At 43.4% G+C, this 26,317-nt stretch overlaps 1 protein-coding gene and 1 non-coding gene across 5 annotated transcripts in view; one reads left to right on the top strand and one right to left on the bottom strand.

Moving 5' to 3' along the window:
• TEAD1 (TEA domain family member 1 (SV40 transcriptional enhancer factor)) overlaps window positions 1-26,317 on the top strand; it is a 165,506-nt gene that overhangs the window by 25,550 nt on the left and 113,639 nt on the right. The window lies entirely within an intron of this gene.
• TRNAI-GAU lies at window positions 8,289-8,363 on the bottom strand. The gene has a single exon. It is a non-coding gene; the product is annotated as a tRNA-Ile (tRNA).

Here is a 26,317-nt window from a genome sequence, read left to right as displayed (position 1 = left end):
TCGGTGCCGCCCCCGCGCCTCGCTCAGCCAGCGAGCGGGAACCGGTCTGTACGTGGGATCCGAACCCTTGGCGGGAGCGCCACCGCGCTCCCAAGCGGCGCACTGTAGCAGTGCGCCACCGGGCAGGCCCTAGAAGTACATTAACTTTAGAGTCAGAAAGATCTAGCATCACCACCTCTTGCTGTATGAACTTGATTTCTTTTTTTGTCCTTTTTGAGTCCAGCCGCACTGCGCTCAGCCAGTGAGCGCACCGGTCATCCCTATATAGGATCCGAACCCGTGGCAGGCCGCACCCTCCCGAGTGTGCCACGGGCTCGGCCCTGAACTTGATTTCTTTAAGCTTTACCTTCCTCACTGTAAAATGGTAATGATAAAACCTACCTCAGGGACTGGTTGTGCCAATTAAATGAGGTAACTTGTATAGGTTCCTTAGATAGTACCTGGCACATGTAAGCTCTCAGTACATGGGGGCTGATATACTTACTGGCATTGCATGTATTCATTTGTTTATCTATCTACTAATTATTATTTCCCGACTGAGACTATACAATTTATGTTAGTTGATGGTTTCCAAATTCAAGTTTTGGGTTTGTAGCCAGGTTCTAATGACTGCCTTGAGAAAGAGAGAGTTTGGCTTAGAATAGGTGAATGGTAGGAACTCAGAGTCCTGGTGAATGTGCCTTTACACTTGAGCTCTTCCTCTAGGTGGCTGTTTAGCCAGGTTCATAGCAACAACGGACACAAGCTGAGAGTCTCCAGGGCTGCTCTTCTCTAGCAAGGAAATGTATTGAGGAAATGTTGAGAGGAGCACACCACACGTGGAGGCCTGAGCGCAGTTGGGTTGTTCAGCTGGGCCAGTTGGAGGGTCTCAGCCGGTGCACAGACATTGCCCTGCAGCCTGGGCCCTGCTCAGTGGGCTTAGTGGAGCAGACGTACCCTGGTGGGAGACTGTAGCCTCCAGCTGCTTTGCATCCATTCTTAGCCAGGGCTGCTTGATGCTCTGCTCTGCTATTTAAATTTGTCACTCACTGGTGACAGCTTCCTGCCTTAACAGAAGCAGTGTGTGTTCTACAGGTTTCAGCTCATTACCTCTGCAGGGCCCTGTCCCTCCATTGGCTATTGCTGAGCCTGGGCCCAGTGTAGGACCCTGCTACCCATATGGGCCCTGCTACCTTACCTTCAGGGGACCTTTCTTTGCAACAGGGCCAGAGCCTGAGGTTTTGTTTTCTCTCAGCCTGAGAGGATTATGATATTTGAGCTTGAACATCAAGAAGACGTTGGCTCTGCTACCCAGGTTAAGTGACTTTGGGTAAGTCAGTTTACCTCTTGGGGTTGGTTTCTTCTATTAATAGGTGAACTTTCTGAGGGCTGTTACCATGTCATCTTCAGCTCTGTATACTTTGGACATAGGTGCTCACTAAATGATAACTTATATTTGTAAAATGGGGATGATGGAGTCCTTATCCCTAAGCTGTGCTGAGGAGGAAAGATGTTTATGTAATTCTGTTAAACTGCAGCAAGGAGAGTAAGGTGAAGGGACCCTTGCATTCCTCCAGATTCTACTCCCTCCATATCCCCAATATCAAGGAATGTCAAACAAATCAAGACTTAGAAAGAAGTCCAGTTGTACATCTTCATTTACTGATTCAAACTCTTACTAACTTTGCCAATGAATCTAAATAGATGTCTCTCCAAAGAAGGTATGTAAATAACCAAAAAGCACATGAAAATATACTCAACATCATTAGCCATTAGGGAAATGCAGATTAAAATGACAGTGAGATTGTACCTCACACCCTCTAAGATGACTACAGTTGAAAAGACACACAATGACAACTGTTGGTGAAGGTGGGAAGAATTGGGACCCTCACACACTGCTGGTGGGAATGTAAAATGGTGCAGCCTGTTTGGAAGACAGTCTGGCAGTTCCTCAAAATGTTAGAGTGGTTCCACTTCTAGGTATCTGTCCAGCAGAAATGAAAACATATGTCTACCAAACACTTGTATGCACATATTCATAGTAGTGATTTTCTTACAGGCTGTGTCTGAATTAAAGCCCTGGTCTCTGTTAAAGACTGCATGTTATGATGCCCTGTAGAGGAGATTTTCCAGGGATAGCTGCTCTCCTGATGGTTTTATCACATAGGGTTCATGCCTAGGAAATGCCAAGCTTTTGTCCTCTGTCATTTGTAACTTTCAGAGAACAGTCTAAATTTGGTTTGTGTTTTAAGAACACAAATTCAGGGAGTCTGTTGTAGGGCTTCTGTAGAAAACTTTATCACCTAAGGGTATCTGATGTATTCCAGACTTTGGTCTCCTGCATTCCTTGTAATCAGTATGGGAGGACCCCTTGTTGTTGTGATGTGGGTTGCTCTTAACACTTCAGGCTTTTGAAAAGGAATTCCTGGTCTGATGAAAGATTCTGGCAGTTCTGGGATATCTTTGGAAGGCACTGATAAAGGTCTTGTCAGTTTCACGGGCGGGCAGGTTCTCCTTATAGAGGTTTCTTGTGACTAAGATCCTGATGAGCAGGCTTTTTCCTCGCTCCAACTAGTGACGAGTTGCGGTACTTTCTGCACAGGCTGAGGCTGTGTAGCCAAATCCAAACATTTGACCTGTGTTTCTGGTGATACTACTGTCCTTCTTAGCTGAAATAACCCTTTCAACAATTCCATTTTCCTTAAGCTGTTTCTCTACTTCTAGACCCAATAAGTAATATTTCCTTATCCCTAAGAAAAGCTGTACCCCATTGGATAAGAGGAGAAAGACTAGAAATGACTTTGAGGGTAATATATGAATTTGTACCTTCCTTTTGATACTTATGCTTACATGGTGAATTTTTAACAAAAATATCTGCCCTTTATCTTTGCAAGTGAATCAATGAGATGGTGTATTGAAAAGAGTTTTTATAAACTTCAAAAGACTACACCCCGTTAAGCTGTTGGAAGAATAAAAATGTGATATGGCTTCAGTTGCCTCTGTTCCATCACTTTTAACTTAAGGAATTTGTAAACTTGCATTCAGGTCCTGGAACCAACACCTCTGTCCAGCTATCAGGAATGTCACAGCTGAGTTAGGTTGCTCTCTGAGGCCATCCTCCCATCCCCAGGGTCTCCACTCCATAGCCTAAGCCACCCCACCCCTTGGATGCTTGCCTGCCTCATACCAGTCATGCTGTCAAGCATAGGGCAAATCTAAACCAGGTTCCTTTGGGTGTTTTGAGGGTTTGCACATACTTGACTTTGCAATCATGTGGTATTTCATTATCTTCCATGAGTATTGCATTCAGGGCCAACATCGCTCCAGGAAGTACCGTAATAACTTCGTATAGCATACATTATACGAAGTTATACGAAAACTCCTACAAAAATCTTGAAAGGAAAGAAAAAGAAATTCAATAATTTTCGTACTCAGGCATCCACCCCCCACCCACCCCCCATCAGCCGAAACAGATGCTTCTGTGTGCAGCCTTGAGGCCAATGGCATTTCCTGACTGGCAACTGCAGGGAGCATTCCATCAGGGGCATTGTCCTCCAAATATTGTCCCTGGCAGAGAGGCTCCATGCCGATGCCCAGCCTTTGTGCCCGAGGGCCCAGAGGGGGCTCAGGAGGCCACAGAATTGGGACGACTGCCACAAAGTAAGCTGGAGAAATTCCAGATGTCGGCCCAACATCTCCTCTCTGGAAAGAGGAGAGGGGATAAAGTTTGGGAGGGTGACTACTGGTTCCCTCGAAAGATACAGAATGAATATAATACCACCAAGATTACTATGAAAATGTCCCTTCCAGGAATAGTCCAGAGAAGCAGAGTGGTATAGCAAGAAGATGATCTTTTGAGAAGACCCCTGTTCAAGCCCTGGCTCTGCTGCCTATTGCCAGGGGACTTGAGGATTCTTAGGAATCTACTAAAAAATAATAGCCTGTTGACTTCTTCCTAGGAAGGCAGCATAATGTAGTGCAAAGGGCATGGCCTTGGAATCATACAAACTTGTTTTGAATGTGGATTCTTGTCATTTGCTAGATATGTGATACCATTTTTTGCCGCTGTGTGGTTGCAGTGCGAATTAAATGAAGTATATAGTAAAGCATCCAGTATAATGCTAGGAGCATGGTAAATGCTCAATAAATGTTAGTTTCATTATTTTACATATAACTAATTCTCTTATAGTGAAAACTGCGATTGGGAATATCTAAAGTACACATTTATTGTTTTCCTTCTGATTATAATATTAGAAAAAATGAAAAGTATAAAAAATAAATTCCTATCTAGAAATCAGTCAATTTAATATTTTGTAATCTATTTCGTCAGTTCTGTGCTTCTATACTTTTTGTTTTTTTCTCTCACATAATTTAGCATTGGGATAGCTTAGTTTTCTGTATATAATTGAAAATCTTTGAAGTTATATTTTTAAAAATTGCCTATAAGTAAATAAATGTATATACATATAAATACACACATTTCTTTATACTTGAGTATACTTTATTAAACCATCTTATTTTTGAGTAATTAAAATGGCTTTTCCCCTCACATGTAACTATAGTGAGTGCCCTTGAGTAATTAATATAACTGATTATTTCTTTAGGACCAATTCCAAGAAGTGGAATGGCCTAGTTAAAGGGTATATTATTTTCTTTAAGAGTTATGATAAGATTGCCAAAATACCGTGTTCATTCCATTAAAATAGTAATGAGAATGCTCGTTTCCCCAGTTCATGATCAGTGTTGGGTATTTAATTTTTAAAATGTCTTTGCTGTTTTGATAAGTAGAAAATATCTTATTGTTAATTTGATTTGTATTTCCGATTACAGATGAGCTTAAATAATTGCCTATGTTTATTATGTATTTGTGTTTCTTTCATGATTATCTATTTAGTATTTTGCTTGATCTTCCCTTTAAAGTATTGTCTGTCTTAGTTTGTAGGATGTTGACACTATTCATGTATGTTTCAGATATACATAGTTTGGCATTTCACTCTGCTTTGGGTTGAATGTCCCCCACTGTAACTGTTGAGGATGGGAAATCCTATTACGGTAATGAAAAGGTGGGACCTTGAAAGAGAACCTCATGGTATTGATGGCTTTCGGGTAATCAAGGTAGGCCGAGTTTGGAGTGTCCTGCATAATTTGGGGCTTGGAATCCCCCCTGGTTAGGTCAGGGCTAACATGATGGTGCTGATTGTTTCTCTCCAGGAGGGGCCCTGATCCTTGAAGTCGGCCTCCTACCCCCGCCCCCAGTTCCTGTGTGGCCAGCAGCCTGCCTGTCAGAACTTACTAGGCCAGAATGGGCTGCAGGGGCCCAGCAAAGCCTGTGATTGTTCCTACTCATGACAGAGTGGAGCTGCTCCTGCAGGACAGTGGGAGCACCTGAGCAGGTGTGCATGCACATGTGGGTCCACTTGCTGTGGCTGCAGCCTGCGAATGCCCTCCACGAGGCCAGGTACCTGGACTTTTCCTGAACAGTTACTTTTCCTTGAAGGAGATTCTCATTGCCTGGTGCCCTTCCCTAGTACTTCTCACAAGGAAAGAAATCCTGCCCTGATCACCTGTAGCATGATTCAGTCTCACAGTAGCCCAGCAAGGAAGATGTTAGAGTCTCACTGTGAGACTAGCACTATTCCCAGAGCTGCCATACAGACTAGCACTAACTGGGTGGCTTAAAACAATAGACATTTATTTTCTTACGGTTCTGGAGGCAAGAAGTCTGAGATCAAGGTGTCGGCAGGGCCGAGTTCTCTCAAGGCTCTAGAGGAGGATCTGTTACATGCCTTCTCTTAGCTTCTGGTGTCACCATCAATCCTTGGCTTTCCTTATCTTCCAGCTGCGTAACTGCAGTCTCTGCCTCTGTTGTCACATGGCATTCTCTTTTTAATGTGTCTTCGCATTGTCTTCATATAAGGACACCAGGCATATTGGATTAGGTTCACCCTGCTCCAGTATGATTTACACTAACTACATTCACAGCAATGCTATTTCCCAGTAAGGTCAAGTTCTAAGGTATTGAGGGTTAGGATTTCAACATATTTTTGGGGGGGACACAGTTCAACCCATAACCCTCATGTTGTACATAAGCACACGTGGTTAAAGAGGATGAGTAATTTGGACATGATCACAATTAGGAAGTGTTGGGGCCAGGATTGTAACCCAGGTCAGTTGACCCTAAAGCCTGTTCTCTTTCCACTAAACTTTGGAGTGTCAGAATCACCTGGAAAGCTAATAAGAAACACGGAGGCCCAGACTCTCCTCTCTTACTCCTCCAAATGTGGTCCATGGACTGACAGCATCAGCAGCACCTGGGAGCTTGTCAGAAATGCAGATTCTTAGGCTCCACCTCAGACCTACAGAACCAGCACCTACTTCTAACAAGACCCCCGGTGATTTGGATGCACACTCAAGTTGATAAGACACCTGGCTTGGTGTGGCACACTGCTCCTCAACCCTGATTGCATATTGGATTTGCTTGAGAAACTTAAAAAACAACCCAAGAAAACAAATAACACTGATGAGAGCCTCATCCCAAGTCAGTTGAAACAGATCTCTGGTGACGTAGCAAGCATTTGTATTTTTTAAAAGCTGCCCAGGCCATTCCGATTTACAGTGCAAGCTGAGAACCACTGGGGGGCTGGAGATGTTCATCTCTGGAGGAGTGTCCAGACTCTTCAGGTGAGAATTCTATCTGCACAGGCTCTACTTTTTATTTCCACAATAGCACAGAAGCAGGGGTTGGGGGGGGAGGGTTTATTTCAGAGAAGGCAGATTTTCGGAGCAAAGAAGATCACACTGCATTTCTTTTCTGACTTAACCTCTTAAAGATACTAAGTGAGCAGTTGCAGCCTATTTATTGGGACTGAGAACATGAGGGTGGGGGCGTGAAAGGTGCTATTGGGATAGCAATAGCAGGCACTCAGTGTTTGTTAAATTGGAAAAGAAAACCCATAGAAAGCCAGCATGGTTGGTCTCACTGAAATGTGTTCCTTAGATTACCTTGGGGTACAAAGAAAAGTTGCAGGATAGAGGACTGCACAGGCACTGAGATGTTTAGTGATTCTTGATATAGCAATAAACATGGAAGAGTTATTGGAAGTTTTCAGAATAAAATGTGAGCAACCTTTAACACCTACAGGTATATTTCCTGCTGTACGTTTTGCTTTGGTGAGGGGAGGAGCTGGTATTCTGGATAGTGACATCTTAGCTTTTAATCCTCCACCGAAATAGACTTGAAGAAGGAAGGTTAACATGTTCAGACCATCTTGCCCTGCTGTTTCCTCACACTCTGTTCTGTCAGTCCTTCCATTAGCTGATCTTTGGGAAACCATAGAGTGTAGGGAGGGGACCTATATTAGTCAGTTTTCTATTGCTTATAACAATACTTGAAACTGGATAATGTAGAAGAAAAGAGGTTTATTGCTTACAGTTTTGGGGTCTGAGAAGTCCAGGGTCCAGGGGGGCACATCAGGTGAGGGCCTTCTTGGGAGGGGGACATTGGCACAGTCCCGAAGGGGTGCAAAGTATCATATGGCAAGGGCTGAGCAAGAGCGTTTCCACATGCTTTCTTCCTCTCCTTGTAAAGCTCCTAGTCTGCTCCCTGATAACCTATTAAACCATTAACCCATTAATTCATGAATTGAAAGCCAGCATGGTTGGTCTCACTGAAATGTGTTCCATTCATGAGGGCATAGTTCTCACAATCCAATCACATCTTAAAGACCCCACCTTTCAAATACCATATTGGGGATTAAGTTTCAACATGAGCTTTGGAGGGGACAAACATTCAAACCATAGCATGGCTCATTTCAGTTTGGGTCTTGATTTATTTAGCTTGCATTTAGTCCTCAGACCAGGGCTTTTAGAGATGGTTGGCAACTTATTCATTGACAATTCTAGTGTCCCTTTCTCATTCCTGGACCCCTTGACTTTTGTGCAGCATTTTGCATCCCTGGTGTGCTGCCCACCCCTATCCTGAAAGTCTCTTCTACTTTGATCTCCATAGTACAGCCCTTCCATCTTGGATGCTTTTTTCTCTCTTTTTTTTACTGAGCTTCCTTCTCCTGACCCCACCAGCAGTGTTTATCTTTTTTTATTCTCTTCTTCCTCTTTCTGGGGGTTTCCTCCACTCTGCCAATTTTACTATCATGTCTGTGCAAAGGACTACCATTTATTTCCCTTTCAGAGGAATATCTTTTCATCAGCTGAATACTACATACATTCAGAATGGAACCCACTGACTTCTCTTGTTTTCTGGCTTCCTTTTTTTTGTTTTAACATTTTTTTTTTTTATTGTTTTGGGTAGTTGGCTGGTAAGGGGATCTGAACCCTTGACCTTGGTGTTATCAGCACTATGCTCTAACCAACTGAGCTAACCAGCCAGCCAGCCCATGGCTTCCTTCTTTTGTGCTAGTGTATCCCATCTATTATTTTTCCAAGCCTTTTGGCTTTGAAACCTCCTAGTTAGCCCTACTATTCAATTTTCCCTGTGGGATATATATTCAATCCCTGACTTTTCCATTCTCCTTTGGAACATCTTTTATATGTTAATTTTTCCTTACCATTTTCACCACCCAAATCCTAATTGCCTAATACCTAATTGAGCCTCCAGTCATGTTTTTCATTCCTGCTATAGAAATTAAAATTACCCTTTCATTACATATAATATATAACATATATATAAAAAAATACATATGTAAAATAAAATGTAACTCTACCTATACTCCCACTGTTATCTTGCGCTACTTTCCTGGTGGTCTCAGCTCCAGCCACACTATTCTTTTTGCTTTCCCCACACTTCCTTCTGTTCCCACACTCTGTGATTGACAGATTGACAGATAAGAGGCCCCCATGGAAGTTTGCTGACTGCTGATTGGAGGTGATGTGCATGCCTGTCTTCTGGACAGCCCGCCTCCTCGTGCCTGCCCCGTGCTTTTCCTGTCAATGGAGACTTCCTGTTTCAGTTCCGTCTCCACCATGTCTGTCCTGACCACTCCATCCTGCCTTGATTTTTCTCTCTTTCCTTCTAACTGGAAGAACACTCATTTTGTCTAGCACCTTTTCATTAACAATGTTGTGATTTCACTTATATTGATGTTTAACGTGTAATATGCAAGTGTTCTGTTTCCCCAGCTAGATTGGAAGCTCCCTAAAGGCAGGGCTCAGTTGGTGTTAAACTGTCTTCTTCAAGGCCTGGGATTTGATTTCTGTTTTTTCCCCCACTGCAAGGCACAGCTGTGCATACAGTAGGAACTCAGTGCTTCTGGTCAAATAAATGCATGAAGGGAATTGGAACCCGTGGTGGGTATAATTATTTAAAAATGTAAATCAAGAATGCCTTATGATTTATATGTCAAAAGTAAAGTTCTCATCTGTAATTACTAACGGGGAAAAACACCTTGTATTTACAGCTGAATTTGGCACCAAAACCGGACTGGTCTCTCTTCCTTTGGTACAAACGTTGTAGAATCCTGAGTGTTCTGTTTCTACAAGAGGAACTTGAGTTTCTGTGGAGATGGTTGGATATCCGGATGCGGTGCCATCCACTTACTAGGGAAGCAGTCAGCCATCTAGTCTCAGGTCATGAATTGGTTTGACTTTTCTCTCCTCCTCCCCTGACCTCTCCACCTGGAGAAAAAAAAAAAAATCTGGCATTCTGCTTGTTGGCACCCTGTTAGAATAAAAAGATTAGAATGCTTTGTGTCTGCTTACTCAGGTGAAGTTTGGTATGTCCTACTAGGCTTCTATTATCTGTGGACCTGTCATGGGGGCTCAAAATCTGGTTATTATGGAAAAATGAAGAATACATGTTTATCTTCTATTTGTTTATTTACCTACCTATCTATCAAATAAGAAATGTGCCAGGCATTGATCTAAGTACTTTACAAATATTAACTCATTTAAATTTCACATCAGCCCTGAGAAGTAGGTTCTCTACTCATTATCCCCATTTCACAGATAGGGAATCTGGGCACAGAGCAGTTAAAGGGCTTAACAATCACACACCTAGTTCAGGGCATTTTTTGTTTTTTGAAAAAAAGAATCTTAACAAATACTCTTTTTCATATTACTTGGCCTCTAATAATTATTCAGGTGGTAAAATGTCTGTTATTTGCAATTAGATGTCTAGTTCTATGGCTTTTATCCCCATACATGGTTCTGGTTCCTTTTTTATGGTCATGGTTGTACTTGTATTTCCCTCTTAAGATTGGCAACAGATGGGGGTGTGCATGTGTGTGTGTGTGTCTGCGTTTAAACACCTACTAAAAAAATCTTCTGTAGTGCTTTATAGTTTATAATTGCTTTTTCAGATATTATCTCCCTTAGTCCAACAATCCTGGTAAGAAGAGTTATTATTCATTTCCATTTAACAAATGAAGTAAGTGGCTTAGAGAGGTTAAGAGACCGAACTGTGTCCTTAATGTGATTAGTACAGTGGAATTTGAATCCGAGTCCTCTTAATCCCTGTTTCTTCCCACACCATTATGCTGCTTGTAACTTGGGAAGTCTTGTGATCTCTATTGTTTTTCTTGAAGATTTTTGCTTTTTAAAAAAAAATTTTTTTTAACCTATATCCCAGGCCTATATGGTAAAATGTGAAAGTAGGGGGATTTGTGATCTCTATTGTTTTTCTTGAAGTTTTTTGCTTTTTTAAAAAAAATTTTTTTTAACCTATATCCCAGGCCTATATGGTAAAATGTGAAAGTAGGGGGATTGAGAATGCATTCTTTTTGAAAGAGGGGGTGATTATCAGATGCCACAAGGAATTTTTTTTCCTCATTTTTCTTTGATAACAAAAGAGTAAATTATATAGGATTTTTCTTGGTATCTTTAGACTCAGGAACCCCAGGAGAATAAATACATAATGGTAATAATTAAATACAACATACAATAAGGGAGTGTTCCCAGTTTTAGTTGCACAGGCTAATAAAGCTGGGTGAAAGAAGGTTTTAAGGAGCTATTTGAAGCTGGGGAGCCCATCTGTTATGTAAATACATCTTGTCATAAGATGATTACCTTTTGCACCCCAGAGCTAAGTAGTCTCTTTTAGGAAAGATCTGCAGCCACCCAGTGCAGGAGAATGAATGAGTCAGAGCTCTGAGTTCCAGTCCACTTTTACCTCTTAGCTTCTTGATCTTGCACAAATGACCAAAGGCTGTAGCCTTCAGTTTAGTTCAGTGTAGCAAGCTTTTATTGAGCAGCTATGTGCCAGGCACCATAGTAGGTGCTCCAGGTAGAAATGAGATAAGGCTTCTGCTGTTGGAGAGTTCTCATGCCAGTGGGGAAAATTGACAGGAAACACAGTTATTGTTCCTGTTATGCTGGTGATGAGGTGGTGGGAGGCAAGAAGCCAAGCTGTAGAGCTGGCTGTTAATCAGGGAATGCTCCCTAATGTGCTCATTCAAGGTCAGCTTTCCTCCTCTCTCCTCCTCCCACTTTTGTTTTCCTGGCTATAGGCCCTCCTTGATCCCTGTACTTAACATACACCTGGGGACAAAAGGAAATGTGATGAAAGTGAATGGTGGCATGAAAAGGAAAAAGATTCTCAGGAGCCATGGTTTTCTCCTCTGGGGTGGAAGTTGGCCTCACTCTGGGAATACCACCCGCCACCTCCAAGCACCATGTGCTTCCGCTAGCACAAGGCTAATCTCAGATTTGTAAGTGTCCTACACTATGTATATGTCTTTATCTTATGCACTAGCCTAAGAACTCCTTATGAATGGGGTTGGTTACATCTTAGTGTTTTCAACATTGGCACTGTGCTTGGCACAAAGTTGTTGGCTGATAAATTCTATTGAATATGTGGACGCAAAGTTGTTGGCTGATAAATTCTATTGAATATGTGGACGGATGGGGATTGCTGGAACCACAGCTGGAAGGAGCAGAGGAAAGAGAGATTGAAATGAGAAGAGGTGAGATGCCCTTGGGCAATGGCTGATGAAATTTAACCCAGGCACAAGGGGTTTGGGCTGAAAGCCTTATTAAAAAGCTGCCATCTGCAAAGCAAGAATTTAACTCCTTGGTTTCACAAAAAAGGACTGAGTTTATCCCAGACGTTGGGGTAGGATTTGACAATTGGGCCAATCCCTGCAATTTTCACTGTAGTGAGATCTTCTTAAGTTCTATATGGTGATTGGTATTGATGGGCCATTGTGGAGAGGAGGGTGCTTGGTATGGTGGAGAGAGTCACAGCACAGACACAAAATCCCCTTTTCTCTTTTCAAGAGGTTGGCCGCAGAGGTAGAAACTAGGACCTCCAGCAGTTTTATCCCATTTTAAAGAAGAGTAGTACATTAATGGAGGTTTTAATTAATAGCTGTGATATTTGAGTACTTACTATAGGCTAGGAACTGTAGTAAACACTTTAAGTCACTGAATTATCTCAGTAACTCTCTGAGTTAGTATTAGTATTCTTATTTTGCAGATGTGAAAACTGACACTCAGAGGGGTCAGTATTGCATTAGCTGTGGGAGCCTTGGTTTGAACTTGGGCCTGTTTCTCCTAAAGCCCACACTCTTGGATGGATTTCAATGATCCAGAAGATCATGGACTTTCCTGAATATGTTTGTGTGCATTGTCGCCACAGAGTCAAAGAGAATCGTATTGTATTTCATTCAGGATCATAATGTGGTTAATCCAGATTCTGCCTCTGATAATGAAGGTGGGTTGTTCACAGGCTATATTGATCAGTGATTCTTAAGATTAAAAAAAAAAAAAAATTGATTTTGTTCTGGGGAGGCAGAGCATATCACACAATAGATTGGTTGGGTTTGACATTTACTTAATGTAGATTTATTTAGCGTAAACTGAAATTAGGCTGAGGGCTAAAATAGGTACTCTCGGGTCTCTGTGGAGTGAGACAGTACTCACAAGAAGTCTTTGGTCACTATATTCGTGCTTGAGTTTAAATATTTGTGAAGGGAATATAAATCTTTGGTTTTAACTGGATATAGCTCAAAGGTCAACCCGTTAGCACAGAACATTTCAGTCTCAGGGCACCAATATAACCTCCAAGTCCAAGTTTGAACCAGCCAGGTCAGCATGGGTTGGTGTCCGAGGAGAAAATCTCTCAGTGATAAGTCAGATTACAATGAAGTGTGTTGTTATTATTTATTGAGTGTCTGCAGTGTGTGGGTCTTGGAAATATGGAATGATTATGGTTTTTCTTGTTTGTTTTTGAGAAATATCCACTTTTTTACTTGAGGAAAGTGAATCCTGAAGAAGGGGCAGTTTATCTATTCCCTTTGAACTTATGGGCTTTTGTTTTCTTTAATAAAGCATGTAAAGTAGAATACATTATTTAAAACAATTGCATGTCTCTCCCCGTACCCTTCATTCAGATAGTTCAGTTTTGTCTCCAGGCAGGGATGGAGATACTATTTAGGAAAGCGCCTGGCTGGTGGCGGTGGTGGGCCAGTTCCCCTGAATCTGTGTTCCTCTGTGCTTCGTGCTTCCCCAAGAGGTCCTGGTGGTAAGGTGCTGTTAATCCAGGTCAAGATGAAGAAAATGCACTTCTGTCATTTCTTTAGGCATGTAGCAAACCCAGCCAGGTCTCAGGTATTCCAGATATGAGCGATTGCGGTTGTGCAAAGCTTGAGGCATTGCTCACTCAGAGATACAGAGGCCTGCCTGCCCCGAGCCCTTTGTTCTCCTGGTTGAAAGCAGTTAATTAGCAACTGTCTCCATAGCAACTACCTCATAGTCCAAAAACATTGTCTAGTTTTTCAGTTTAGCTTATCACACTGTTTACCTGAAGGGCTTTTCACTGCTCTGAGTCTCATTTGAGTTGGCGGCATGCCTGTTGGGGAAGTAAATTGTCAGGATAGAAAAACACCATGGTAGCAAAGAGCCCAGGGGCCTCGTCCCCACCAGGACGGACCTGGGCTCTGGAGTAGGTGAAAAAAAAGTTGTGCCTGCCTAACATTTTCACCTATATTTTTTGGTTTGCCAGAATACTGCCATTCTCTCCACCAGGCCTTGAACTGTGAGGATTTTTTCCCTCCCATTCCCTGAGAGGCTTGGTGAGCTCTTTAATATTCCCTGTTTATAGTACATTTCCATTATTAGTCATCTCGAAACCCCGGGTGTTCTCAGCCGCTGTACATTCGAGGAAATTTCACTTCCCTGAGGGTCTTGGCATTTCTGAAAGCCCTTGGATGAAGGATTACAAGTCTGAATGTGAATTAGAGCAGCTTTGTTTTTACTCATAATGAGGAAGGGCTTCTTTCTTACCTGTAGCTTAGATGGTTTAAGTGGATTGTGTGTGAGAAGAAGGCAGCTTCAGGAGGCTTGTTGTTAGTATAGGAAGGGGAACTATGGATTTTCCACAAGCCACACAACAAAGATAATAATTTTCTTGGCTTTTCATGTGGATTGAGTGCTGACTATGTGTCCCACTGTGCTGGGACTTTTAGGAGCTTTATCACAAAGGGGAGGTGAGAGGGAAGGAAGACAGTCGCGTTTCCTCAGTGCCTACCATGTTTCTGTCAGTCACTGAATGGGGTCTCCTGTACCCCAAAGAGTAATCCTGCAAACCAGGCTCTAGTATAAGTAAGGTAAAGACGGGAATCCAGTGTTCTAAGGAGTGGTTGCCTGCCCGAGGTTATCAAATTCCCATCCAGATGGGTTGGTTTTATGGGACACAAACTCTCACCCCAAATATTGAAGCCTTGTGCCTCTGCTGGTGGGGTTGGGAGTTGTGCGTCACAGATGGCAGTGCTCTGGAAGACTTTTGTCATCGGGGCTGGTTAAATTTGGAGGTGTACATGCATGATCAGATCCCTAAGTATATTTAGGAAAACTATGAAGCCCAGCTATTTTGTGAGTTTTTCTTGGGACCTGTGTTAAGGTAGTAGAATTTAATTTTTAGGCCCATGCACCAGAGTTCATCTGAGGAGTCTTCAAAAATTTCACGGAAAGACTTACATTATCTTTTAATTCCATTTTTCCATGAACTTTTTTTTTTTTTCCTTTTTGTCTTTTTTTTCGTGACCAACAGGATTGCAACCCTCGGTGTCGCGCCCGTACCGCGACCGGCAACGGGATCGCAACCCTCAGTGTCGCGTTCCTTTTTGTCTTTTTTTTCGTGACCAACAGGATTGCAACCCTCGGTGTCGCGCCCGTACCGCAACCGGCAACGGGATCGCAACCCTCAGTGTCGTGCCTGCACCACGCTCAACCAGTGAGCGGACTGGTCTCTATATGGGATCCGAACCCTCGGCGGGAGCGCCGCCACACTCCCAAGCGCCGCATTCTACCGAGTGCGCCACCGGGCCGGCCTTTCCATGAACTTTTTGATGTACCTTTGGATACTTAAATAAGTGGCGTTCTCTTCAAAATATTAATTTGGAAAGACTCTGTCTTATGATGCTTCCATTCTTCATACCCTTTTAAGGAAACTCTGTGGGGTAAAGTGCTTTCTAAGCTTGTGACATTTGGCTTTGAATTCAATGCAGCAGACCATTCTTGAGCATTTAACTCCCATAAATGTGTACTGACAAATATGGCTTTTTCCTAGTGGTGATCACTTGGTCCTAGCATGAATTCACTGAGAACAGATCTTACCAGGCTAGCTTCTTTTCTTTTTTTGGTAAACATATTAAGCAGAAAACTGCAGTTAATGTAGTAGGTAAACAAGGCATTTGATATGATTTTTAGTTATATCTACTTTGTCAAAAATAGAGACATAGTCTATGAGCCTTGCAAAGAGTATGGTTTATGATGAAATAGGAGATCATTTCTGGTGGTTGCTCTCCTGTCTTCTGCACTGGCTCACATTTGCATGCTGTCCTTTGTGGAGATAATACAAAGCCTGGAGAGGGTGAGCATATTCAGCGTGGGCCTGATTCAGAGTACAAAAACTCTGCCCATGCTGGAGGAATGGGTTCATCTAAGAAAGAGGATACTGTAGAGCGATAAAGGTACCGTGAAGTCCTGGTATAAGGCAGTGAACATTTGACTCAGCAGTGCTGTGTGGTTTTTGTTGACTGTGAGATCATAAGTTCATAAATGTGGCTTCTGCGGAAGTGAATGTCATCTCAGCTGTGTGGATAGAGGAGAGGACGCTCACCATATTAGAACACACTTGGAGCTGGGTGTTCTGTCTTCTTTCCCTCCCTCCCACATACTGTGTGCCAGGTACCTTTCTATGTACTAGGGACACAAAGGTGGACAAAAGAAAGCCCCCTTTAAAGAGACTGTAAATTGTGGAGCCTCTTCAGAGGAGAACAACCCAGACAATAAAGAGAACAAGAAATCACATGTCATACCCTGCAAAGAAACAAGAGTTGTTTTAAAAGATCTGAAGGATGGTCATGGGTCAAGAAGAAGCAGGTTTGTCCTGTAGACCCTGTATATAATGGAAGCATCTTAAAAGGCAGTCAAATTTTGTCTCAGTTAAAAAAGATTGTTTTCTAATAATCCTACAAAGGTGGACTAGACTTTTGCTGCAGGATACAAGTATAGTAGGAAGTGTTTAAGCAGGGGTCGAATGACAATTTGGTGGTTCGCTGTGAAGATCAAACAATATAATGAATCTCCTTTAAAATTTTAAGTCATAACAATTCTGTCACGGAGCAGGCCTGTTATCTGCCTGGGAGACAGATGCTAGTAATGAAGGAAGATATGTATCACAATTAACATGCCTACTTTATATTATTTATTTATCTCTTTTAGGGGGCAGCTGAATACAATCAATTTAGAGATGTTAGGACATTTGTAACTGTAGTTTATGAGATGAGTAATTTTTACTGCAGGAAATCCTTTTCTCCAGAATCACAACTCAGGCCCAGTTCACTATAGTTGTTATGTCATAATTATATAGGGTGCATGTCTAATTCCTTAACTGAGAATTAAAGATTATGTAATGTTTCCTTGCTGAATATAAATTATTATATTGTTATAAAGGCTGTCTCTGATATAGAACCACTAAAGTTGGGGACTTAGATCTATCCATGTTGAGTTTGTCCTTTTTATTTGCAAAATACTTGATCTCAAAGATGGTACAATTGCCATGAGTGATAGACGTAATAGTGATCTTTTTGCTTTTGATAGTTATGCATTGTGGTTTTAGCACAACCCATGAGGTTTTAGAAATTGAGACTATGTCTACAGGATCATGTGTTGGGTAATTAGATAAAGATTAGTAACTTGTTGAAGCATTGATTGATACACAGTGTACCTTCTAAAGAATTGATCTATTTAAATCAAGGTAGTTTTACAGCTCCATTTGTTGCTGCTCTAGGTTGATTAGGTGGTTTTATGAAGTTTCTTTTATTTTTTCGTTAGGAATTTTGCTGAGTGTTTTCTAATGCCTGAATTGACAGACTGGTTTATAAATTTCGAGGGTCTGTGTTAGCGTCTCATTTGACCATTTACGATGGCAGCACTTTCGTGTTTGGGTATGGCCAGACTTGCCTGTAATATTTATGGAGCTTGAGACAAGTGGAAGTGGAAGCTCATATACTATATGTTGAAATATATAAAAGTTATAATTCAAGTTAATAAACTCTTAAATAAGTTTTTCTAGCCTCCTAGTTTGAAAATATACCTTCGTATTAACTTGGAACCCAGGTTCAAATTTAGGGGCCTGCCTCCTTCTCTTCCCGCCACAGTTTGCATCTGAAAACAAGTGCATATGGATATTCCAGACTGCAGGAGCAAACCCTCCTCCACTCTCTGCTCCCCCAAACAGCTGCCCCTGGGCCACTCCTTCCACTGAAGGGTGCACATACCAGTGACATAAGACAGCCTTTTGAGAAAAGACTCAGTGAAGTGGCCTGCACAGGCCTTGGAAATGGAACACGGTTCTTGGTCTGGGAATTCTGGAGTCTCAGGTTCTTAGTCCATGGTATAAAAGATGGGGGATGGGTGTTTCAATGGCAGGGGGGACTGTCCCTTGATCCTCAAAGACTTCTCACCTTGGGAGGAGGAGTGTGGCCAGAAGATGACTAGAGAAGGGCCCTCTAAAGTCTAGGGCCCACATTGGGCCCTATGGCCAGGTCTAAGGACTGTACTGAATATGGATAAAAACATGGCCAACTTCCAACTGGCTTTCAAGTGTCTGACCTTGAAACTGAGTAGTTTCAACCAAGTAGTTGGGTTGGCCTAAGTAACTTGCCCTTTAACCTTGTGAATAATCTAAACATCATCATGTTTTGAAAGTTGAGTAAAAAATAGGTGATCATTGTTAGGTCAGGTTTGAATTCTCTCATATGCTTTGTAGACATGCAGATGTGTGCTATGAAGTTCCTGCAACTGTGAAATTGCCTATAAGAATTGCAGGTTGTGCTGATTGCCTAGGGTGGCTGCCATAGGCAAAATCCTGAGGCTGTTTGAGGAAAAAATTTTTACCAAATGTAACTAGTAATAAGTGGGTTGCAATAAGAATCACATGTAATACAATTTTCTGGGGAAGCAAATTGCATTGCAGGTTGTTTTAAAAAAAACGATGTGAAAATACTGAGCATAACAGCAAAGACAGAAATGTTATGCTAGTTTTCACAATAAAATTCTCAAATATGAAAGCTCTCCCTTTTTGCAAAAGTATTTGCAAGCAATAATGTTAGTATGTTGATCAGACTAAGGTGATTTTGCTGAGCATAACAGCAAAGACAGAAATGTTATGCTAGTTTTCACAGTAAAATTCTCAAATATGAAAGCTCTTCCTTTTTGCAAAAGTATTTGCAAGCAATAATGTTAGTATGTTGATCAGACTAAGGTGATTTTTGTCTGAGGAGTTTTTAAAGAAAGTGAAACTGGCCAATCTTTAGTGGGTTTTTTTGTTGTTGTTGTTTTGTTTTTTGATTTTTCTTTTTGCCGAAGTGTATAGTTATATTTCTGTCAGCTCAAAATACAGTTTTATTATTAGGAAACGAATTCTCCACAGGATACCTTAAAATGTCTTTTTGTGTATGTAACATACGGCAGGATGCAGTGTAGTATAATGGTTTACTGTGGAGGGGGTAAGTGCCAAAATCATAGTCCTGGTTCTTGCTCCTGGCTCTGCTGCTTCTTGGTTACCTGTGTAACCTTGGGCAAGTTACTTAACCTGTCTTCAAGTTTCAGTTTTCTCATCTGTAAAATGGATTGAATAATATAGTGCCTATGTTATAAGGTGGGTGTAAGGATTAAAAAGTACAGGTGAAGAGCTTAGTGCATAGTCAACATTCAGTAAATGCAAACTACAAATTGTCATGAGCCCCCTTGTGTAAGGAAGGCCTGAGGGTTTATATAAAAGTAACATTTGATGGTAAAAGAACCTCTCCAATAGAACCTATGTAAACTCCAAAGGAATGCGAGGAAACATTCCTTCTCTTAGGTTTCACCTGTTAAGTTGTGGTAAGTAATGCTTTGAAGTGTTTGGCAGTGACTAGCCCTGGATGGGTGCTGAGAGCTGCACTGGGTCCTGTGGTTGCTGTGTCCTGCTTTCCATCCTAGATAGCAGATTGTAGTCCTCACCCATCTGCAAAAAATCCTAAGTAGCCAGAATCTTACATGTGATTTATTGCTTATGCGCAAAGTGGTTTTGAAGGGTATGGTTTTTCCTCTTTGGGCATAAAACATAAGAGGATAAAGGAAAAACTTAGTTTCTTTTTCTAAATGAGGAGAGTACATAGCCTCAGAAAACATGGGGAAAGGATGAGAAGGAAAATTATTTTTGTTTCTAAACGCACTATTCATTCCATTTCCCAAGTAACTTGTGGCTATCATTATTTTTAGTGATTTATGCTTAAATAGTCTCCCCCAGGAATAATCAAATACTGGCCTCAAATATAGACGGGGAAATTACATGTCATAGCAGGCTCATAAAATAGAGCCCAGAGTGAATCAGGGATTGGCCACAGAATGGGACAGCAGACCTCCTGCAGGGTGGCATTCCTGTATCCTCAGCTCTTCCCTGGAGCCTTCTCTAGTTGAGGCCCAATGAACCACGATGCAAGAGTCTGACCTTTTCTGGAGTAGCTACTACTACTATTTAGTTGGTTTCTAGCAGCCCAAAGTGAAGGCATCTCCCCTGCCTCCTACCTTTCCTCAAGCCTTGTTTTCTTTCCTTTGTAAGAGGGGAGACAATAGTGCTTAATGTGCTCTGAAAATAAGATGTACCTAGTATGGGACTACCCAGAGAATGCTAGCTGCAACCCCACACCCCATATTAGTGGAGAGGTGGACATTTTCTCTAATTACTAAGCCTCTATCTTTTTTTTTTTGTGACAGTAGGGAGAAAGCAACAAGTGTGATTCACAGAATTTCCTGAACAGGCACAATTTTCAACTTTTCTGCCCATAGTCATCCCCATGAATGTACTTTAAAGTTGTCAACTGTGTTTTCTTTCTCATTCTTGGTATTGAAAAAAAATAACATGAGTTTGTTTCCTTATCTGTAGAGTGGGGAGAAGAACAGCCACCTCATAAGGTAGCTATAATGATACAGGTAAAAAGCCTGTGTGATTCTAACAAATGCTGTCATAGTAGCTAGAAGGGGAGGAAGGGACTGTGAAATCCTATTCTGAACTGGAAATTTTAATTCTGAGCCTATGTTAAGAAAAGCAATGGGGCCCATCCCAAGCAGAAATCAAAATGTTCTTACTAGATACGGCATAAGCACTTTCTTTCTTAGTGTGTGTGGTCATTATTAGAGTTAAACTCTTCCTGATGCAGCAAGCAGGAAGGAGTTTGCAGACCCCAGGGACACGCGAACGGGCAGGCTTTGAAGGAAAAGCAGTGGACCCTCAGTGATGGGTCCTCTCACCATCCAGTCCTGGTCCTACTAGACCCCATAGGTCATTGTACCTTAGGATGTTAGATCCTCAGCTTCCTGATTCTTTTTCTAGTGAACTCCTTACCACGACCTTCACACAGTGGTAGAACCTTTAATCCCACTCTGTACTGAGGTACATTGGATCCAGAAGATTTAAACCCATTGCTGTCCACATTGGTGGCACGAGTGTTAGAGGTAGGGTGCTGCATTGCACTCATGGCTAGTCCTCATTCGTGGACCTGGCCTTGTGTCTAGTAGGCAGTCAAGAAGTGCCACCTGGAGGAATGTCACCAGTGTGGTTGATGTCCTTGTGTGCACACCCCCAGATCTTCAAAGACCATATTTCTTGATCTAGCCAGAAGAGCTCTCCCCACTCCCACTCCCTCTCCTGGCAACCTTAGGTACAGCCAGGACTTTGGGCCCAGCCGTCCCTCACCTCCGTGGTACTGCCTTTCTTTGCAGCAGGCATAAAATGACAGTGCTGCCACTTGAGCCTAAGGAGGGGCTGTCAAAATCCAACTTCCTGCGCTTCACCCCTGGAGACTGGCTGGGCCTCCACTAAGATCCATGGAGTCTTCTGTATACAGGACGACTACTCGGCTCCAGTTCCAGCCAGAGGAACCAGGCTTTACCTCGTGCACCCTGAGCCCTGTGCTTGTCAATCAGTCATGTGGCTATGGAAGTACTCCTGAGGCATGAAGGAAGCTTCTCTGGACCAAGAGGCCAGGGAAAGAAATAAAGAACCCTCTTTTCATAATCCTAAGTAACTAGTAACAGGTGAGAGCTTTTTTTTTTAAGGCATGAAGGAGCTTAGGGATTTAGGTACAAATGTATGGATTCTGCAACATTTTCTCTGTGGGGGTCTAAGCCTGGGAAAACGACCAGATTGTACTCAGAGACATTTCCCCCCATTTTCTCAAACTAGGGGTATGCTGGGAGAACTCTGGCTCCTTGCTGACAGGAGAGCTCAGAAGCTTTGGTCTTGGCCTCTCTGCCTGAGGCACGTTTTCCTCCCTCTCCACATCCCTGCTCAGTCTTCTGAGTGTCTTTGCAGATTTAAGACTTTTGCTGTGACTGGGGCTGTCCTGCATGCACCCTTGGGTCCAGCAGTGTCACCAGTGGTGGGTTGGTGCCCAGCACTAGGTCTTTTGTGATGACAAGCACAGTAGATGGTGTCACCATGGAGGTTCCTCATGGTGAAGTACTTTCTATGGCCCTTGGCCAGAGAGGTCTCGGTTCTGTGCCTCTAGGGAAGTTGTCTCCTTTTCCCTGGCCCTGGGATAGGTTGTTGGGGCTGCTGACTCTTTCTCCTCTAGTGACTGCTGGCAAGTAAGACTTCTTTCCCTAGGCTGGCGAGATGGCTGCTCTCATCTCAGCCTGTGAGGCTGGGAGTCATTTGTGTGGAGGTGGCCAGCAGCTACTTAAATGCTCCGTAGCTATAGAGGATGTTAATTGAGAGCCTCCTCAGCATCCATTCTCCTCTTCTTACCAAAAGCACACAGGCCAGCCATCCCTGCCCCACCCAGTCTGTTAGGTGATGTGGGTGAGATTGACCTCACTTGGGTGAGGTGGACCGTGACTGACGTAAGTCAAAAAGCTATGTCCACAGAGATTGGCTGAGGGATGTTACCTGCCTGGTCGGAACCAGTGAGATAGAGGAGATACCTTTCTGCGACTCCTGGAAAAGTAAAGCTTTCTTTCACTGGAGCTTTTGGAAGAGAGTCTTGCATCCTGTGGATGGTGTGTGCGAGGATGTGAGGTTTGTAACTTTGGTAGCAGTTTTCTTTAATAAGGAGCCTCCTCCACATGAGCAGGACTGGTCACTGGTTGGAACCAGTTACTAACGTAGTGGGAGGCAGGTGCATGGATGCATCTGAGCTGCTAGAATAAGACTTCTTAGTTAAATGAGCCACTGAGCCCCCTATTGCCTTTCCTTGCTTAAAAAGCAGTTTTGTTGTTGTTTCTTGGAACATAGTAACCTGACATTAAGACCCTTCCTGTTGTGAATTTGTTGAGGACTTTTTCTATAAGGTCTTCTCCATGTCCCATATCAGCATCTATGGGGCCAGGGATCCTCCCTCAATCCAGAGCAGGTGGGAGCACCTCATGCAAGGGGGACATGCCAAGCAAGAGTCAGGGCCAGAGAGGGGTGTCTACCTCCATGAAGAAAGGCATCCTGAAGTGGGACCCAGTAGGAAGTCTTACGGAAGTGGCCTTGTCCACAGTGGAGTGGTCCCAAATCCACTTAAGACCCCGGGATGGAAATGTAGGTCCTTAGTTATCACAGATTGTGTGTGTGTGTGTGTGTGTGTGTGTGTGTGTGTGTGTGTGTGTGTGTGTGTGGGGGAAGGGGGATTCCAAGCTGTATTGAGTCTAGGGTGTTGTAGATGTAACTTCTTCTAAACTGGGTCAGAAACCAGCAAGAAGTGGTCTCTGCCCTTTTGCATTGTGATGCTCTTGCCGCTGTGCTGAAAAGAGCCCCTCTAAGCCACTATTTGGTTGCTGATTCTGACATATACCTATGACCAGATCATCTCACACAGATCGGTTATACAACAGCCAGAGCTAACATGTTCAGAAATACTGTCTTTATGATACACATGGGCTTTTGAGCTTGTGGCTTTTGGCTTGTGGCTGTGGACTGAGAAAATTGCTTCCTGGGTTTACAGGGATGGGAGGGGAAATGACCCTCTTGCCACCACTTACTCAGTGATGGCTTCCTGGGGTGGATGCTTGGGGCTAGATGTGAGTGAAAGGCAGGGTTTCAGGGATTAATTGGAAGAGTGCATCCCTACTTGGTATTGTCATTATTAGAATCCTGAAAAGGTGACAGTTAAAAGAGCACTTAACTATCTGCTGGTCACTGGGGAGATGGAAATGATGAACATATTTGTCCCTGTGCTCCAGGAGGTCTCAGCTTTATGTGGACAACAGATCTGTAATAAATATAGGGACAGTACAGGGGAAAATTCACATTGGCACAAGCTTTTAAAAAACAAAAATTTTAAAATAGAATTCTGAATTATTGCTTGTATTCAATCTTCTTCCAAATACAGTATCTAATATGAAACCTATGAGATTTATCAAGAGAAAGCTTAGTCTAGGAGATGCTAGAAGCACAAAGTTTTTCTTGAATTCCTATTGGTAAGTGTGAATCCACTCAATTCAGGACCAGAGGGTATCAGTCAAATGTCTTCACTGAATTACTCCCTTTGGGGAAGTGGTGGCTGAGTGCTCCTCTGGGTTCAGGAATGCTGAGCTAGTGAATTATGCCTAATGGGCTGCAATGCAGGTCATCTCTATACCCAGTGAGATTTCAAATGCAGCAAGAATTCAGTAGAATAACCTTTTTGAAGGCACCTGGCCAGACTGGGAAGAAATGGCTTAATGTAGCAGGTGCCTGGTATGAAGGAAAAGGTCTGTGATTAGTGACCATGATGTTCTGAACTAAGAGGGCACATGGTGAGTATTTATGGGCAGAATAGCTGGTGTCCAGATGCTTCTGGTGAACCTTTATCAGGGGGTTCCATGGGCAGACAATGGCCCACAAGCAGCAGGCAAACCAGACAGGTGGAGCTGGCTTGGAGCTGGAAGGGAGGGGTCCAGTCCTGGGTGAGGATGTTGTTGCATAGGATGGTGGAGCTATAGAGGCAGGTGCCTGGGGGCTCCCTTGGAGTCCTGGAAGCACTTCTACCATTTTGGATGCTTGGCAGCCAGGGCAGCTGTTGGGTATTTCTTTTCCCTATGAAATTGTGGAAATGCCATCTTTCAGTCACCCATTGAGAGAGCTGCTTTAAGAGAGTTTCAAATGATCCAAATAAGGGATTGGAAGGAGGGTGGTGCTGAAGAGAGGAAGCTCCATGGCCCCATGCTGCCCTTACAGCAGTTCGTGTGGGCATCCCAAGTGTGAGACTGGGGAGATAACAGTTCCCAAACTCTGTGTGTGTGCGTTTCATTTTTTACAGCGATGCTTTTGATAAGTAGCATAGTGTTAAAGCTAAGAACTGTGCTTTTCTTTTCTGGAAATGGAAGATGAGGAGCCCAGAAGCCTCTCTATGAGAAAAGAGCTGTGTGACTTCATGTGAACTACTTAACCTCTCTGAACCTTGGTGTGTACCTTCTTTGTAAGGCTGTGTAAGGATTCAGTGAGATGATATTGGGTATTCATGACACCTTTGGCTCGTAGCAGGTACTCTACGTGTCTGCTCTCCTTCCATCCTCAGGAGTTGTAGTGGTGCTGGAGGGTGGTGGCGTGCCAAGCTGCAAGTGCATCTGGGTCTCCAGGTTCTCTTTGGACTTAGCGTGGGGCGTGTCTCTCCTTTAGCAAGCCGTGCCTGAGTTTACCGCCCAACGTGGAGGAGAGAAGGTGGGGTCCAGCCTGGGTCCAGCTGGGTCCTGGACACAGTTGGGAGGGGCTGACCACAAGTCTGAGGCCCTGAACAAGTGCTACAAGGAGGGTGTTTCTTTCCCCGTTGGCAGTGCATCCAGGTTCTCTACAGTTGGACACAAGCAAGCTGTTCTGGGAGCTGTGTCTCATTCCCTTTACCTCCTGCTTGCTGCCCACCACCCTCACTGGTCACAGGGCTGACGTGTGGGGAGGAGTGGCAAGTGGCCTTGCTCACAGTGTATGTTGTTGTATGCCCTCTGTGGAAGGAGGATGTCTGGCAGAGGCCAGAGACCACACTCTGACTGTTGAGGCCACATCCGAGGCCTCAGGAAGGCCTGGGCGCCCCAGGAGTGCGTAGGAGCTCTGTCTTCAGCAGAGACAGTGTCCTGGCCCACTGGGGCTGTGTTGGAGCGCTGGTTCTGCTCTAGCTCTTGAAGACAGACTTTGTTCCCTTTGAAACAGATGTGTACATAGCTAACGGCACCTTAGAAGGTTGTAGGAACCAATGTAAGAGTGTGTGAGGGGGCCTCTGCCAGCACTGAAGAGGTGTGGTTGAAATCCCTGGTCCCCCTCTAGCCCCTGTGGCCTATCTAGAGAGCTCTACATGGAAAGGATCCGATCCTCTGTGACTGGGCCAGGGAGGGTACCTTTGGCTTCAGGGTGCCTGAGGGGCTTGTCCCTGTCACGAATGCCAAGGCTCTGCCCCAGTGTCATGGAGGGGAAGAAGAGATCAGAAGTGATTTGGAAGTCAAATAAATAACAGCACTGAGACTCTTTGCACATATTGTCTCATTTAATCCCCAGCCTCAGGAAGGTCAAGAGGTTTAGACAGGTTAGGAAACTGGTCACACGGTAAGCGAGAGAGCCAGAAATCTTGATCTCAGGTCTAGCCACCCTCCAATTGTCCCAAAACATTGTCTGTACATGCCTCTCCACCCATCAGGGAATGCTACCTCCACGTGGGCCAGGCATGCTTTTCTCTTTCATTACTCTCAGGAACAGGCACCTAGTGCAGAACTGAGTCTGGTAATGGGTGCTGACTAAGAGCTTAATGGAGATGTTGCTGTTAAACCACTGTTGAAAAAGGAAAGACGCAGACAAGCTGGTCAACGTCAAAGCTGGTCTTTGTTTGTGGGTACGGGGTGGGTTTCATTCTGTGGCTGCAGAGCTCCTGTCCCCAAATCTCAGAGA

This window comes from Galeopterus variegatus, unplaced genomic scaffold (assembly GCF_000696425.1).
Source record: "Galeopterus variegatus unplaced genomic scaffold, G_variegatus-3.0.2 Scaffold1011, whole genome shotgun sequence".
Lineage (NCBI taxonomy): Eukaryota > Metazoa > Chordata > Mammalia > Dermoptera > Cynocephalidae > Galeopterus > Galeopterus variegatus.
The sequence above is the reverse complement of the archived record's forward strand: the minus strand, read 5'-3'. Positions and strand labels throughout refer to the sequence as shown.